At 38.3% G+C, this 17,626-nt stretch overlaps 1 pseudogene; it reads left to right on the top strand.

Moving 5' to 3' along the window:
• Positions 1-2,941: 2,941 nt before the first annotated feature.
• On the top strand, positions 2,942-12,656 carry LOC126600447 (ubiquitin C-terminal hydrolase 13-like; annotated as a pseudogene).
• The last annotated feature ends 4,970 nt before the right edge of the window (positions 12,657-17,626 follow it).

The raw sequence follows: 17,626 nt of genomic DNA, 5'->3' as shown, positions 1-17,626 counted from the left end.
GAATATTCTATTTACGTTTACGAAATTCAACCGAGACCCTTCTTAGGGTAATTCGACGTTCTGAATCCGTTTCCAATGTCCGTTTTCCCAAATTCAATTACTATTATATAGTTTTATTTATTGGACTCTTTATGTGCTTAGGGGCAATTATTGTGACGCTTCCGTCTTTGCTAGTGGCGTAGTTTTTGACGGCTAAGTACTGTGAGTGGACCCCTTCTAAAATTTCATGATTTCATAATTTAATTGCATAAATGATTAGCATGCCTACGAGTTTATGATTTGATTTATGTGAAGCCTGTTTATTAAATATATTGATTTTCGTCTCGTGTTTTTGGTGAGGAATAAATTGTTGGCCTATATTGAGCTATATTTTAATATATCGTATTTTCTATAAAAACCATGAACTGGTAGACTATCCGATGGATGACGATAGGATGCTAGGACATGTTTTAGAAACCCTTCTTTATAGTATAGATGATGGATGACTTTATACTATGAAGTGGTTATTTATGAGAGGCGTAACTATTTGTGCGTACCTAGAGGACACTATGCCGCCTGGGGCGAGGATCTGGTGTTGGCATTTAGGCCGGGAGAAATAATCCCTAGCTACGGGCTGAGGGACATGGAGCATGTATTGGGCCAGGAGTTGGTAATCTCTGGCTACGGGCGTAGAGACCACGGAGCAGGCATTAGGCTGGGAGTTATATTTATACGGTGATCTTTCTAGCAGCACACCGCGCTTACGAGACGATCTATTATACGTTTACTGTTTTGATTTCCGCGGTGTTGTTTTGCGATATGACTTTTGAGATATTTTTGGCAAGCTAGGATTTTTATTAAATCCATCACTTATTATGCTAGTAGTTTTCATTATATATAAATTGTGGGGGTTAGTATCTTGATAACTGTTTTATTATTATTGTATATATAAACTTGGTCCACTCACCTTTGTTTTGCGCCCCCATTCAGGACTTAGGATCAAGGCACCTAATCCCGGCGTCAAGACATTTCCGTAGCAGCATCTTTGAATCCTCTCGACGTAGGACCCACTTCTTTATTCATTCAATTTTATCTTAATTCTTTTTAGTGATTAGGTTTAGTTGTATGCTCTGAACACGTTCCTAAATTTTTAATTCATTGTATTTTAAATTCATAACCCTTATTTACTTCTTATTCTTAGCTTTTGTATCAATTAATGGCTTTCATAACCCTCGGGTGTCGCCCAACACGTGTCTATCCTGGTATTCGGGGAATATCAGGGTTGAGGTGTGACACTACCTATAACCTAGAAGAAGAAGAAGAAAAAAACAAAAACAAAACCCAGATCCCGTCCACCATCGTCGGGTTCCTGAGGTGAAAATGGGAGGAATGGGTGTGGATTTAAGGAGTGGAGTGTGTAGAGGAGGGAAGAGGGTGGGTGCGGGTGCGCTCGGGGAAGGTGGGGGTGGGGTGGGGTGGGGTGGGGTGGGGTGGGTTGCAGGGGGAAGAAGATGAATATGAGGGAGAAAAGAGGAGGAGGAGGGGGTGAGGAAGAGGAATGAGGTTTCTGTGAGGCGGGTGGGGGAAAAAGGATCTGGATTTGTTTTTGGTGGGGGGAGGGGGTTGCGGGGAGATGGATGGGTTTTAATTTTTTAATTTTATAATTTATTTAAAAGATTTAGGTTTTTAAAAAAAAATTAATTGTTTTTGCCACGTGGCACACATTTGGCAGCCACATGACACAAATGTGGCAGCCACGTTAGCATTTAACGGATTAATGGATGGAAAATCTAACGGATGTATTATATTGAAATAAAATAGTACTTGATGTATGAAAGTGAAATATTTTAAAGATGTTGTATGGGGTTGTAATAGACCTCAAACTTAAGGGGTTACTATGTAATTTACCCTAAAAACAATCTATCGGTCTTAAATCGTGACCGACTCAAAAATAGAAGGGGAACGATGAGCTTCACAATGCACAATTTGTGTTTTTGATGGAGTGTAGTAACTGTTGGCAGCGTCGTAAAATGAAATTGAAAACAAAAATTTACGCAAACCATTTGAAGTAGCTGGAACAATGAAGCTTCTTCCCTCCCTCATTCTCTAATGTTGGATTTGCAAATTACAGAATGTGGATTTGTGAGTTCTTGGGAGTTTATTCATCTTCTTAGTCAGTTTGCGGCAGTTTACTCTCGAGTCCTCCACGATTAGGTTTCCTTTTTGCACGTTCAATTTCTTTTCTTTTTTCTTTCTATTTTATCTCAGTTTGTGGCAGTTTAGTTCGAGTCCTCCAGGATCAGGTTTCTTTTTTGCACGTTTTTTTTTTGTTTATCTCTTTTAATTGTTATTTTTTTCTTACAAAACTACCCTTAGTAATAGTTTCTTTGCATTCCTTTTCAGTTAATGCATTTTTTTGTTTCAGGATTATTATGGTCTAATTATTTTTGGTAAAACTTTGATACACCAAACTTGACTTTTAGCTTTCTAATATTAGAGATGCATCCTTATGGAAGATGACCAACACCATCATGCGAAAATATAAAATCTTTTCCATGAATTTCAGGTTAACACAAGCCTGAATTGTTAGAACATTTTCAATAAGTAAATATAAATGTAAAATGTAAGAAAAACATATTTATGCTTTATCTACATTTCATTTAAATCAAACAGAAAAATATAAACTTGGAATCCTCTTACTTAACCATTAAATAGGTTTGCGTTTACAGCCAACAAAAATTATAAAACGTCCAGAGCATTTTCGATAGGGAAATGCAAACTGCTGACGTTTGATATTTCTTTTGTCCGAAAAGCTCCCTAATCGAAAATCGTATGCACAAACACCTATGTCGTTAATATCGATGAGGGCGAGGGGAAATAAATGTAAAAAAATGAAATAATATTTGCCCTATAAATTTGCAAGAGGTATACTTAAGCTCTTCATTCAAAAAAGGAAGCTCCGCTTCTCTCTTTCCTCTCTCTCTCTCTCTCTCTCTCTCTCTCTCTCTCTCTCTCTCTCTCTCTCTCTCGCTCTCCCTTTGCTGTTTTCACTCGTCTCTCAGCTTCCGGACGGCTCATCGCGTCACAGAAATGACGATCATTACTCCTGCACCGTCAGATGTACGTACCGACTCCTCCTTTACATTTTTCACTCTGGTATTTATTTCACATAGCTTCGGCTTCGTTTTTCGTTACTGATCGCCTAGGTTTCCTGCGGGTTGGATTGAATTGTGAAAAGTCATCTGCTTACAGTTTTTTATTTGCTAGGGTTATGATTCAGTAGGATAGGGTTAGGGTTTTGTAGATCAGAGCTCTGATTCCGTTTCTCTTTCCAGCAGCAAGAGGACGAAAAGATGCATGTGCCGCCTTTGGATTTGGTTGGGAGCTCTCATTTCATGGAAGGTTTTGTAGTTTTTGCAATCTTTCGATGATTCTGTGTTTGAATATCACAAGTCTGTGTTTACAGTGTGGTTTTAAAGCTTTGCATGTTGCATAATTGAGCTGAAAGATTTAATTTTTGTGTGTTATACATGTTGTGTGCACGATTAGATTTAGAGTGCAATATGGTTTTTTTTTTTGTTTGAGATTTTTCAATGAGTCACCGTTTGAATTTATGTTTATAGTGTGGTTTGAAGCTTTGCATGTTGCATAATTTGAGCTGAAAGAATTAATTTTTGTGTGTGTTATATTGTGTGCATGATTAGAGTGCAAGTGATGATATAATTTTATTTCAGGTTTTGATGACAATCTTGTTTTGAAATTTATGGTCCTTTTTGTGGTGGTAGTAGCTCAAGTGCAGCCGACTAGTACATTTGGGGATCCTCCAAACATGAAATTCACTTGGAAAATTGAGAACTTTACAAGGTTGAACAACAAAAAGCACTACTTTGACATCTTCGTTGTTGACGGCTATAAATGGTATTTTTCATTGTTAACCATGTGTCAAAAATTGATTTTGCGTGCCGCCTGTAGTTGGCTTATAATTTTATCCCTACGACTGGGTTTTAAATTGCTTTGTTTTGTTTGATCAGGCGGATAATAATATTTCCCAAGGGAAACCGTGTGGATTGCTTATCAATGTATTTGGATGCGGCAGATTCGGAGACATTGCCATATGGGTGGAGTAGATTTGCTCACTTCAGCTTGTTTATTGTCAGTTTTAAATTCCAATTTTACTCCTTGAAAAATCAAAACGATAAAGTAAAAATATTTCTTCCACCCCTTCTTCTGTAACATCTTGGCCAACGACTGCGGCACCAAGGCCTAGCCATGTGCCCATGGTGACTTGGTTTTGGAATTTTTTTTTGTAGTTTGATTATAAAAAAAAAAAAGGAAAGGAAAAATTGTGGAGTAAATGTACTAACAGATGTTTGAAATTAATTCAAATACAATAGATTAGTTCTTCAATAGGTGTATATATAGATATTAAATAAATTAACAGTAAAAGTGGAAAAAAGGGAGAATTTACTTGGAAACTCTCTGCAATAAAAATATAATGGGCAGATTGAATTCTATGTAATGAAAGGCTGAATATCAATTCGAGGGCTTCCATTTAGAAGTGATAAGCTTGAAGTGGGACTGGCGGCGTTGTTAAAACTGGAGTTGTGAAGTACTAATATTCTAGACCAGAGCCAATTAACCCAAAGCCTAACAAACTTTAATCATATTGATTGTTGTATGATGTTGCAGACACAAAATACCGGTTCAATGCAAGAGAAAGTGACTGGGGATTCACTAAATTCATGCCTTTCAGTGATCTTTATGACCCGAGTAGGGGATATCTGGTGAACAATACAATTGTGGTTGAAGCGGAGGTTACTGTCCATAAGGTTCTTAATTTTAGATCATATGACTTGAAAAGGGAAACTGGTTATGTTGGGCTCGAGAATCAGGGGCAAAGTGGTTATATGAATTCTCTACTCCAGACATTTTACCATCTTCCATACTTTGGAAGGGTCGTTTATGTGATATCACGTTGTCATTGTAAGCTAAACATGAGTTATCTTGCGAATTTTATATGGAAGATCTTAATTTTGGAGTTACTTACGCTAACAACTAAGAATGACATGCCTTCAGGACGTATCCCTTTGGCACTGCAACGTTTATTCTATAAGCTTCAATACAGTGACTGTTGGGGTTTAAAAAGACTTCACTACTTTGGAGATGTTTATCTCACAAAGAAGAATGTAATGCAGCGGAATTGATAGGCAAGAGAAAGAATGAACACTCTTAGAAGCTTTGTTGCTTCTTCTCACTTCTCACTACTTTCTTTCTTGGTTGTTTTTCAATACACACACACACACACACACCTATTTATAGGCATGTTTGCCGACTTCAATGATGCTAGAATTTTCTAGCATATTATTATACACACACACCCACCAACCTAATAGGATAATGCTAGAATTATCTAGCATATTGTTATGCCTGCATGATGCACCGACTTTGGTGCTAGAATTTTCTAGCATTTGCACATTGGCTTTGGGTTGGATCACTTGTCTTGGGCTGAAGAAAGATTACTTTTTAACATCCCCCCTTAATCTTGTCTTGTGACGCCGATTGAGTTCCTCAGTCTGATAAAGTCTTCTTGTTTGAGTGGCTTGGTGAATATGTCGGCGACTTGGTCTTGAGACTTCACGTATTCCACTTGCACATCCTTTCTTGCAATGCACTCTCTTATGTAGTGATAACGGGTATCTATGTGCTTGCTCCTGTCATGAAATATTGGATTCTTTGCTAGAGCTATTACAGACTTGTTGTCGACATAGATCTCTGTTGGCTCTTCTTGTGGCATGCTTAATTCTTTTAGCAAGTTTCTTAGCCAAATTGCATGGCAGACACATGCGGTAGCAGCTACGTATTCAGCTTCGCAGGTAGAAAGAGTGACAATCGGTTGCTTCTTCGACATCCATGTGAATGCAGTGTCTCCCATGAAGAACACAAATCCAGTAGTGTTTTTTCTATCGCCGGAATCTCCTGCCCAATCACTGTCGCTATATCCAGCAAGTTTGTAATTATCAGAACTTGAATAGAACAAGCCAAAGTTAACAGTACCTTTAAGGTATCGAAGAATTCTTTTGGCGGTCTTCAAATGTGTAGTTGTAGGATTCTCCATGTAGCGACTGACCAATCCGACGACATAGAGAATGTCTGGTCTTGTGTAAGTCAAGTAGCGCAAACTTCCAACTAGACTTTTGAAAAATGTTGGATCTACCCTTTCTTCTTTGTCATGCTTGGTTAGTTTGACTCCGCACTCTACTGGTGTGCTTATGGGCTTGCAGTCGTCCATTTTGAACTTTTTCAATATCTCCTTTGTGTAGCTTTCTTGGGAGATAAAAATGCCTTCTTCGTTCTGCTTGACTTCGATGCCTAGGTAGTATGCCATCAGCCCGATGGTGGTCATATCGAATTCTTTGGTCATCACTCTCTTGAACTCTTCAAACATGCTTGGATTACTTCCGGTGAAGATTAGATCATCCACATATAAGCACACAATCAAAATATCTTCATCTTTGATTTTGACGTAGAGAGCATGTTCATGAGGGCACTTGATGAAGTTGTTCTCCTGAAAGTACTTGTCGATGTGACTATTCCATGCTCGTGGCGCTTGTTTTAACCCATAGAGGGCTTTCTTCAGCTTTAGAACTTTGTCTTCATGCCTTTTGATTTCATAGCCTGATGGTTGCTGAATGTGGACTTCTTTTTCAAGGACTCCATTTAGGAAAGCAGACTTCACATCCATTTGTTGAATCTTCCATTTGTTTTGAGCTGCTAAAGAAATTAGTAATCGTATAGTTTCCAATCAAGCAACAGGTGTAAATACCTCATCATGGTCGATTCCGGCTCTTTGACTATAACCCTTCGCCACTAATCTCGCCTTGTATCTTTCAACCTCTCCGTTGGCATTTTTCTTTGTCTTGTACACCCACTTGACTCCGATGGCTTTGTGTCCTTTCGGAAGAATAACGAGTTCCCATGTATCATTCTTCTGGATTGCTTCAATTTCTCCATCCATTGCTTTCCTCCATTTAGTATCTTGCATTGCTTCTTGAAAGTCAATTGGTTCACAATCAGCAAAGAGACAGAAAAGTGTAGGATTATCGAGTCTTTCAGCTACCTCATAGAGATCTCGTAGACTTCTTATGCGTGGTACTTCTCTTTCATTTAGACTCCCACTTGATGATGCTGATGCTGGTGAATTACCATGATTGGTTGATGTTGGTGAAATAGGTGGAGTAATGGATTCTTGTTGAACCTTTCTTGCTTGCTCCATCATCCCTTGTTCATTCTCTTCTTCAAACTGAGGAAAGAAGTGAAGATCACCTGCATGAGGGCCAAAATCCCATTCTCCTTCTTCATCGAACGTCACGTCTCGACTGATCACCGTCTTCCCATTGTTTGGATTATACAGCTTATAGCCTTTTGAATATGAGTCATAACCGATGAAGATGAACTTCTCACTTTTGTCGTTGAGTTTCGTCTTCCTCTCGTCTGGTACATGTACATGGGCTATGCTTCCAAAAACTCTTAGATGAGAGATACCTGGTTTTCTTCCACTCCATGCTTCTTGCGGAGTTTTTCCTCACACTTCTTGTTGGAGACCGATTGGATAGGTAGACAGCACATGCTACAACTTCTGCCCACAACTCCTTAGGCAATCTCTTACTTTTGAGCATGCTTCGAGCCATGTTGAGGATGGTTCGATTTTTTCTTTCCGCCACACCATTTTGCTGAGGGGATCTTGGAACTGTCAAAGGTCGACGAATTCCATTGGCTTCACATAATTCTTGAAATTCCTTCGAAGTGAATTCTCCTCCTCGATCAGATCTCATGGCTTTGATCTTGCAACCACTTTCTTTTTCTACGGCGGCTTTGAACTTCTTAAATGCTCCAAATACCTCTGATTTCTGCTTCAAGAAATACACCCATGTTTTCCTTGAAAAATCATCAATGAAGAGAAGGAAATAATTATTTTTACCCAAAGAGCTTGGTTTTATTGGACCGCATACATCGGTGTGAATGAGCTTGAGTGGCTTCTGGGCTCTTGTGGTCGACTCCTTTGGAAAGCTTTTCCTGAACTGTTTCCCAAGTAAACATCCTTCGCAAACTTGATCAGGGTGACTGATGCATGGTAAGCCTCTCACCATCTCTTTCTTGGATAATAACTCCAGTCCCCCAAAGTTAAGATGCCCAAAACAAAGATGCCAAAGCCAAGATGCGTCTTTGTAACATATCTTGAGACACTTTGCAACATCATTTTGAATATTCATAGGAAACATCCTATTTTTTGACATTTTCACCTTGGCAATGAATCTTCCTTTGTCATCTCTAAGAAAAAGGCTATAATTTTTCATGTGAATATCATAACCTTTTTCTAAGAGTTGACCCAAGCTCAAAATGTTGCTTTTCATATTGGGCACGTAGTAGACATTTGAAATTAATTGGTGACCACCATTTTTCAGGGGAATTAGGATGTTACCTTTTCCTTTGACGGGTATTTTGGATTCGTTTCCAAAAGAAACATTGTCACTCACCGATTCATTGAGCTCTACGAACATGCTTCTTCTTCCGCACATGTGGTTGCTGGCGCCGGTGTCAAGGTACCATGTATAGTCTTGGTTTCCATCATTGTTCTTGCATGCTAGTAGCATAATGCCATTATCTTTTTTCTCTTCTTTCACATAATTGACCTTCTCATCAGGCCTGTTGCTTGGAGCTCTACATTCCGAAGCATAATGCCTAAACTTTTGATAATTGTAGCATTGAACTTGAGATTTTTCATACCTCAAGTTTGAGCGTCCTCTTCCACGACCTTTTGTTGAGCTTCATCCTCTTTCATAGTTACTATGGTTGTTGAAGTTCCAACCACGTCCACGTCCATGTCCACGTCCGCGACCTCGACCACAACTTTTTTCGTACTGGCTTCTCTCGTTGTCGAAGCTTTCTTCTTTCTTCTTTGGCTGGACATGCGTCTTGAGGAGCTGCTCATCATTCCCTTGCCTTTTCTTATGTTTCTCTTCATATGCTTGTAGCGAACCCATCAATTGCTCTATACTAATTTCTTCCAAGTTTTTAGTTTCTTCAATCGTCACGACAATGTGCTCGAACTTAGGGTCCAACGAGCGTAGTATCTTCTCCATAATTCTAACATCTTCTAACTTTTCTCCGTTTCTTTTTAATTGATTGGAAACGGCTAAGACTCTTGAGAAATAATCAGAGATTGATTTAGACCCTTTCGAACTCACCTCTTAATACTTGAAGACGAATCTTTTTCACTTGTTCGGCTCCTTTGTAAGAGGTTTGAAGCTTCTCCCATGCTTGCTTGGTAGAGGTTGCACTCGAGAGCTTCTCAAAGCCATTGTCATCTAATGCTTGGTAGATGAGGTAGAGAGCCTTCTTGTCTCTCTTTCTTGAATCTTTCAAACTCTCCTTTTGAGGTTGGGACAGAGTAGCTTCATCTTCTGGCTCAGTGTAGCCTTTCTCCACAACCTGCCATACATCATGTGCTCCCAAAAAGACCTTCATTTTGATACTCCAATTATCGAAGTTGTTGTTGTCAAGCACTGGAACTTGGAAGGTTGCCATATCATTGCTAGCCATAGCTCTGATACCACTTTGTTGAGGCTTAAAAAGACTTCACTACTTTGGATATGTTTCTCATAAAGAAGAATGTAAGGCAGCGGAATTGATAGACAAGAGAAAGAATGAACACTCAAAGTTTTTACACAAATTTTTTTTATTCACTCACAAACTAGTACAAGAGGAAACACTCAAACACTCTTAAAAGCTTTGTTGCTTCTTCTCACTTCTCACTACTTTATTTCTTGGTTGTTTTTCAATACACACACACACACACACACCTATTTATAGGCATGTTTGCCGACTTCAATGATGCTAGAATTTTCTAGCATATTATTATACACACACACACCCACCAACCTAATAGGATAATGCTAGAATTATCTAGCATATTGTTATGCCTGCATGATGCACCGACTTTGGTGCTAGAATTTTCTAGCATTTGCACATTGGCTTTGGGTTGGATCACTTGTCTTGGGCTGAAGACAAGATTACTTTTTAACAGTGACAACAGTGTTGCAACTAAAGAATTGACCAAATCTTTTGGTTGGGATAAAAATTATTTGTTTATGAAACATGACGTGCATGAATTTAATAGATATTTTACTGAAAAGATTGAAGATAAAATGAAGGTATGGGAATGTTTTATTTTGACCGTGAGTATAATTTTCATTTCATTTAGATTTTTTGATAATTGTTATGTTGGTCCAGGGAACTGTTGTGGAGGGTACAATGCAGCAATTATTTGAAGGACATTACATGAATTACATTGGTTGCATCCATGTGGACTACAAATCTAAAACAAAAGAGACATTTTATGGTAACATTTCTTAGCACAAATTTCAGTTGTTATGAGTTGGAAGTATTTTGTGAATGTCAGTGAATGCTACTGGGTTCTTCTTATTGCTTTGCAGACCTCCAGCTTGATGTAAAAGGCTGTCGGGATGTTTATGCTTGTTTCGATAAGTATGTGACAGTTGAACGGCTTGAGGGTGACAATAAATACCATGCTGAACAATATGGTTTGCAGGTTATATTACTGAATTCTATTGGTGACTGCATTTATACAGTTAACTCAAATCTGAGTTTGCTCTTAGTTTCTTCCTTCCACTATCGAAAATAGTGGTTTTACATTATTTCCTCAGCCAGTGAGATTTTTATATGTATTATTCTCAAAACGTTCATGGGCTCGTGCATGTTATGTTGTAATTTCTGATTCAATGATGTCCATAGTTTTTCCTTCGGTTAAATCGCTTTGCTGAAGCCAATATTCTTACACATATTTTCATTGACAGTGAAATTTTTTGAGTATTGTTCTCAAGGCATATTTTGTTTGTTTATTTCAGGACGCTAAGAAGGGTGATTTGTTTATTGACTTCCCTCCTGTTCTTCAACTTCAACTAAAGCGATTTGAGTATGATTTTATGCGCGACACTGTGGTTAAGGTCTGTAGTGGAACTAATCTACATGCTTCAGCTTCATCTGTGGTTTATTACATGAACCGTAGAAACTGTAATGTTTACTACTGAGGTTAAGTTTCTTAGTCTAAAACGGACTGTAGCATGAAAAGATATGTTTCTTTAGATTACTTATTAACCCAGGTGGAGGATTGAGCTCACCTAATGGTTTCAATCCAACTTTTATCTTAATTTTTGATTCATTATTCCATGCTGAAAGATCGATAAAATCCTTTGTATGGTGTTTTTAAAAAAAAAAAAAAAAAAATCTGCAGAGTGAACTTTTTTTTTTCCCACACTTTATCTATTTGGATGCAATTGTTTGTTCGGTGTGACAATGATATTTCATAGATGGAAAGCAAATAAATTATCATGGTAAGAATATTGTATTATTTGTTTTTGGCAGGTAAATGATCGCTATGAATTTCCTCTCCAACTTGACCTTGATAGGGTGAATGGAGAGTATCTATCACCCGAATAAGAAAGGAGCATTCGCAACCTCTACACTCTTCACAGGTAACCATAACAATTTTAGTTGATTGGGCTGAATGATTAAAAACGGTTCAGGTTTAATTCATCACTTGCACCCAACTGTAGTATTTGTGTTAAAACAAAATTCTAATGAAATGTTACTTACTATGATAATTAATTACTATTTCAGTGTCTTGGTTCATAGTGGTGGGGCGAATGATGGACGTTACTGTGAAATCCCGTTCCTGGATTTCACTATTATAATCTACGTATTTGTATTATTGAGATTTTATATTATTTTTCGAGAAATTATATTAATTTATTTGGATTTAGACTTTAATTAAATTAGTTATGAAGTTTGAAGTTTGGAAAGTAATTACACTACTACAAAAGGGGATATCAGTGGCGCTATAAAACCGACAAAAAACACCACTTACTATCGGATTTTTGGTAAAAATTCGACATTAAATCGTGCAATGTTGCATAGTGAAACCGATGCCAATACTACCGTCACAAAAAGGGTATTGGCGTCGCTTATCCCCCTTAATCCGCCACCAAGAAGGAAAGTATTATAAAATAAAAAAGAACAACAGCGTCACTTAAAAGCGACATCGGTGCTTACGTCGCTTAAAAGCGACATAGAAATCTGATATGATGGCGGTCCAAACCGACATTAACTAACAAAAAAACAATTAAAATATTACACTTATTGTCGGTCCAAACCGACATCACCTCAGTTAAATAAATAAAATAGTCTAGCTACTATCGGTCGTAACTGACATTACCTTCCATCTCGATAAATAAAATACTTAGCTGCTGTCGTCCATAAGCGACAACAAATATATTAATAATAAAATTTTTCTTCGTTTTTAATTAATAATAATTAAAAAAATTATATAAAAATAAATCCCACCATATGTCAATGAAAAAACAAACAATTTTAGGCCTGATCAAATAAATGGTCTCTGTGGTGACAAGGTAATCGAAAGATAGCCCTCATGGTAAAAAAATTAGGATTTAAACCCTCGTGGTGCTAGTTCGTTAGCAAATTTAGTCCAAAAGTAATTTTTTCATTAAATGTCTGTTAATTAAAGGATAAACGCTTTTGGACTAAAGCCTGACAGCTTGGGATTACCATCCTGTGTACAAAATCAAAAACCCAAATGGTAAATAATAAAAACAGATAAACTTGCGATTCACATCCTCGCGGAAAGTCCTTGTGTTCCATTCCCTTCTACTCGATTATAACAACAACAACAAAAAAAAAAACAAACATATTAACCCCCAAAAAATTCAATCCAATTCGAAAAGCAAAAGACTTTATAACCTCCCTGATCAAACAAAACCTTGTAGGCATTAAGATCATGGTACAAGGCACGACATTTGCTGCTGCAATAGTCAAGAGCCTGAGCAAGATACAGCGCCACCCTCGCCTCCTCCTGCAAACAAAAAAGATTCAATCTTTCCTTATTTTTTCAGAAAACAAAAATCTGGGACTGAGATTTATCGAAATGTTGAAAAGTGGAGGGGGTTGAGTTTAACGGACGAGGAATTGGTGATTGTCTGGCGAGGCGAGCTTGTTGAATCGCTTGACGGCGGTTAAGCAGCCGTTGTTAAGCTTTCCCCTGTACACAACGTTTGGATTGGAGTTTCTTAGAATGTTGATCTTCAAAATGGTGATCTATAGCAAATCGGGAAGGAGAAGAGGAAAAACTGAAAAGGAGGAAGAAAGGGACGCACATATGAAATGGCGAAGGAGAAGAAGAAAGACTGAAATTGGGGGAGAAATGAAAGCACATATGAAATAAGAAAGAGAGGGGTTTAACTATGGGTACTTAGTTGACGTCGGTTTAAACCGATATGGATTGACTGACGTCGAATTAAAAACCACTGGTGTCGAATTAAATGTACATGGCGTCGGTTTAAATTAATGTTGGTGTTGGTCTTAACCGACACCAACTTCTGACACACTTATTCAAATTCACATAGCGTCGGTTTAATGAAACTTGTGTCGCATTAAAATATGATAGTGTCGGTTAAAACCCACTAAGTTTACCAAGCAGGAAATTTCCCGCCTAATGTTTGGGAAATTTCCCACCTAATATTCAAGATATCCATCCATTTCCCGCCTAATGTTTAACCCAAAGAAAAAAAAACCAGCTATTTTTTTTTTGTGTTATCTCATATAACATTTTAAACTTTTAATAAATAAAATTTAACTTGAATAAAATACGTAATAAAAAATATAAATATAATTTTATTATAAAATATCATCACATGCTAATTGAAACATAGTCTAGTTAATACTTACAATATATAAAATAATTAATATATTTATTCTAAGTCATCATCTGTTAGGTTGTCGGTATTGGCATAATTAATGAACTTTGTAGGCAACGGTTAATGATTCATGAAAATGAGTCACGTTGTAAGGAAGTTTTCATTGTCAAGTATCCGATCTCAAAGCATATACAAACAAGTTTGACAGTTGAATTGTTGAAATTAGTTTCGTAGAATGCGTATCCCATCAAAACAATAGATTCACTAACACTTGGAGTTTATTTATACTTTCATTAAGTATAATATAAGATTTGTGGTATCCACTAGTGTCAATATTTTAAATTGAAGATCGAATTCATTCATTGTATTCATATAAGGTCAAGGAGTATAGCTGTAAAAAATCATCAAAACCGGAGTCAAAAGAACCGTTAAATTGTGATTTTTCGTTTATAACGGTCGAAAAGTTTTGTCCCATTACTTAATATCTGAATTTTTTTTTTACTGGCGTATGCGATATTGAAGCATATACAAACAAGTTTGACGGTTGGATCGTTGAAATTAGTTTCGTAAGTTGCATATCTCATCAAAGCGATAGATTCACTAACATTTAGAGTTTATTTATACTTTCATTAAGTATAATCTACTACTGTAAATATTTTAAATTGAAGATCGAATTTGTTGATGCACAAAATCAGTGAGGACTCTGGTACAACAGAAAATGTTAAGTTTGTGACCTTTGCTAGATTGTTCCGATCACTAGTGTGGATAAGTATGTAAATGGATAGAGACAGGGAAGCAAACACAAGATGTACGTGGTTCACTCAGATTGGCTATGTCCACGGAGTAGAGGAGTTCTCATTAATTGTGAAGGGTTTACACAAGTACATAGGTTCAAGCTCTCCTTTAGTGAGTACTAGTGAAGGATTCAGTACAAATGACATTAGGAAATATTGTGAGAGAATGATCTCTATTTATAGAAGAGAGTTTCTAGTTTCATTCTGACATTGACACGTGTCGTGTTGTGATTAGCTTCTGATGTTGACACGTGTCGCGCTATGATTAGCTTCTGATGTCGACACGTGTTGTGCTGTGATTGGCCTCCTAGTTGGAGGGAAACTCTTATGGGTCCTTGACGGTATAACGTTGATCGGTGCTTAGTAGTTTCAGGATTGGTCAAGAATGGTACAAACAATGCTCCCCTAAGTTCCCGAGTGAGGGAAGCTCATCGGTTGGGGACTTGCAAGATCCAAGCCATTGAGTAATCTCGAAACTTCTAAGTACCGAAGTGTAATATCATTTTCACTTGCCTTATCTGTCTCATATGTAGATGTGGCATCTTTTCTGGAAGTACTTTTCCTCCATTCAGGGGTGGTATCTTTAACCAATGAAGATGCACAAGGTAATGTATCAATTTCACTTGAAGCTTACTTGTAGTTTCGAGCTTGGTCAAGTGCGATACAAACCCTATAGTAGGAGTCCCCCAAGTTACCGAGCTAGGAGATTTGCCGAATGAGGTAACAGACAAGGTAAGCAATCAGACTTCCAAGCAAGCAACCTGGATCGGAGGTTCGACTTCGGCTTCCGGTTGATTGTTCTCCTTCTCCTTGTGTCGTAAATAACAATAAGGATAAGGAGAAGCAAATGGAGAAGAGATGATATGAGATACTTTTACTTTTGAAGAAGTAACTTTCCATAGGCTTATTCTTGAACTGGGCTAGAGGGTTTTCTGGTTTCCTCTAGAGTATAAGGCCGACTTAAGAATTTGAGGGACAAAACAAGTCCATCAAATCTAGAGTACGTTCGACCTTGATGATATGGGATACTTTTGCTGTTGACAAAGTAGTAGATGTATCAGCACGTGTTCTGTTACGCTTGTCTCCACATGCTTCCTTGTATCCTTCTCACTTGCCCTATCTGTTGTTCAGGCAGATGTGGTATCTTCTCTGGAAGCATAAGATGTTGAAGATGAGTACTCGAGAGCAATGCCAGGTAAGTGATCAGGCAAGGGGTTTCAGGCAGTCAGTTCCTGATTGGAAGCTTGATTCCAAGTGCTGACTGATTGCTCTCTTTCTCCTTGTCTTGTAGGTAAGAACAAGGCCAAAGGAAAAGACAGGGAAAAAGCATGATATGGGATACTTTTTCTTTTAACCCTAATGATATGAGATACTCTTGCTCTGGTGTGGCTTGTTTGTAGAGGTATTATTGGGAGGAAAAGAAGCTGAGTATTTCGAGAGACTTTGCTGAGAGTGCTCTCTTGGATGTGAAGAAAAGTTAAGTATTTTTTTTTATTTACAGGTCTGCCTGGCTGTGGAGGATGAAGGTTGACATATATAGGAGTCTCCCTAACAACAAGTAGTAGTGCTATTCCTTTACCCTTCTTGGTCATAGCAATGTAATGGGAGCTGCAAGCTTCACGCGTTTTAACTTTGTTAGAGCACTTTGAAAAAGTGGTCTGTGGTATCTGGAAAGTTGATGTTGCGTGTGAAGATTGCAGACAAGCTTTATCCAAGGAAATCTGGCTCTTGAAGTTCGGAGAGCGATGCCTCTTCGGTTTTCGAACAAGCAATCCTATCGGGGATCTGGCTCTCGAGATTCATAGAACGGTGCCTCTTCGATTTTTGAGAAAGCAATCCTGTTGGAAGTCTGACTCTTGAAATTCAGAGAGTAGTGTCTCTTCGATTTTTTAGAAAGTAATCCTGTTGGGAGTCTGGCTCTTGAGATTCGGAGAATGGTGCCTCTTCGATTTTTGAGCACGTAATCCTATTGGGAGTCTGGCTCTCAAGATTCGGAGAGCGGTGCTTCTTCGATTTTTGAGAAAGCAATCCTGTTGGAAGTCTGACTCTTGAGATTCGGAGAGTAACGTCTCTTCGATTTTTGAGAAAGTAATCCTGTTGGGAGTCTGGCTCTTAAGATTCGGAGGGCGGTGCCTTTTCGATTTTTGAGCACGTAATCCTATTGGGAGTCTGGCTTTCGAGATTCGGAGGGTGGTGCATCTTCGATTTTTGAGCACGTAATCTTGTTAGGAGTCTGGTTCTCGAGATTCGGAGAGCTGTGCCTCTTCAATTTTTGAGCAAGCAATCTTGTTGGGAATGTTTTCTTGAATGTGAGTAAAGGTTGGGCATTTTTGCTAGTTTGCCTTACCACGGAGCACGGAGGTTGACACACATTGGGACTTTCTAGTTATCAAGCAGTGGTGTTGTTCCTTTACCCTTGTGGGTAATAGTAGGGTAGCTGGACCTTCAAAATTTATGTGTCTAAACTTTGTCAGAGATCTTTGGCAAAGTTATCTGTGGTACCCGAGGAGCTGATGTTGCGTGTGGAAAATGGTGCCTCTTCAGAATCCGGAGAGTGGTGCCTCTTCGATTTTTGAACCAACGGCCCTGTTGCCTTTTCTTTTATAAGGGCACCAATTATGTGCAAGAAGTACATTTAGAGAGTTATTGCTTGTAAGAATTTTCCCCTTATTTCAGAGATTTATTGCACCTCATTTCTCCTTCATCATTTTTGAGAATGTCTGGCCTATTCGACCGTCGTTTTGACTTGAACTTTGGTGAAGAGGCAGCCATGCGTTCTCAAGACAACATATGGCGCCCATCCTTCTTATCCCCTACTGGTCCTCTTACCGTTGGGGACTCTGTGATGAAGAATGATATGATTGTTGCGGTGGTGGCCATGAACCTTCTCACTCCCAAAGATAACTTACTACTTTCCAAATGGTCTGATGAGTTGGCTGTTAAGGATGCTCTGGCTCTCAGTGTTCAATGTGCAAGTTCTGTGTCTAATATGGCCCAATGCCTATTTGCTCGAACCCGCCAAGTTGAATCATTGGCGGCTGAAGTGATAAGTCTTAAACAGGATAT

Source organism: Malus sylvestris, chromosome 14, assembly GCF_916048215.2.
Source record: "Malus sylvestris chromosome 14, drMalSylv7.2, whole genome shotgun sequence".
NCBI classification, from domain to species: Eukaryota; Viridiplantae; Streptophyta; class Magnoliopsida; order Rosales; family Rosaceae; genus Malus; species Malus sylvestris.
Note: the sequence above shows the minus strand (reverse complement) of the source record. Positions and strands in the feature narration are given on the sequence as shown.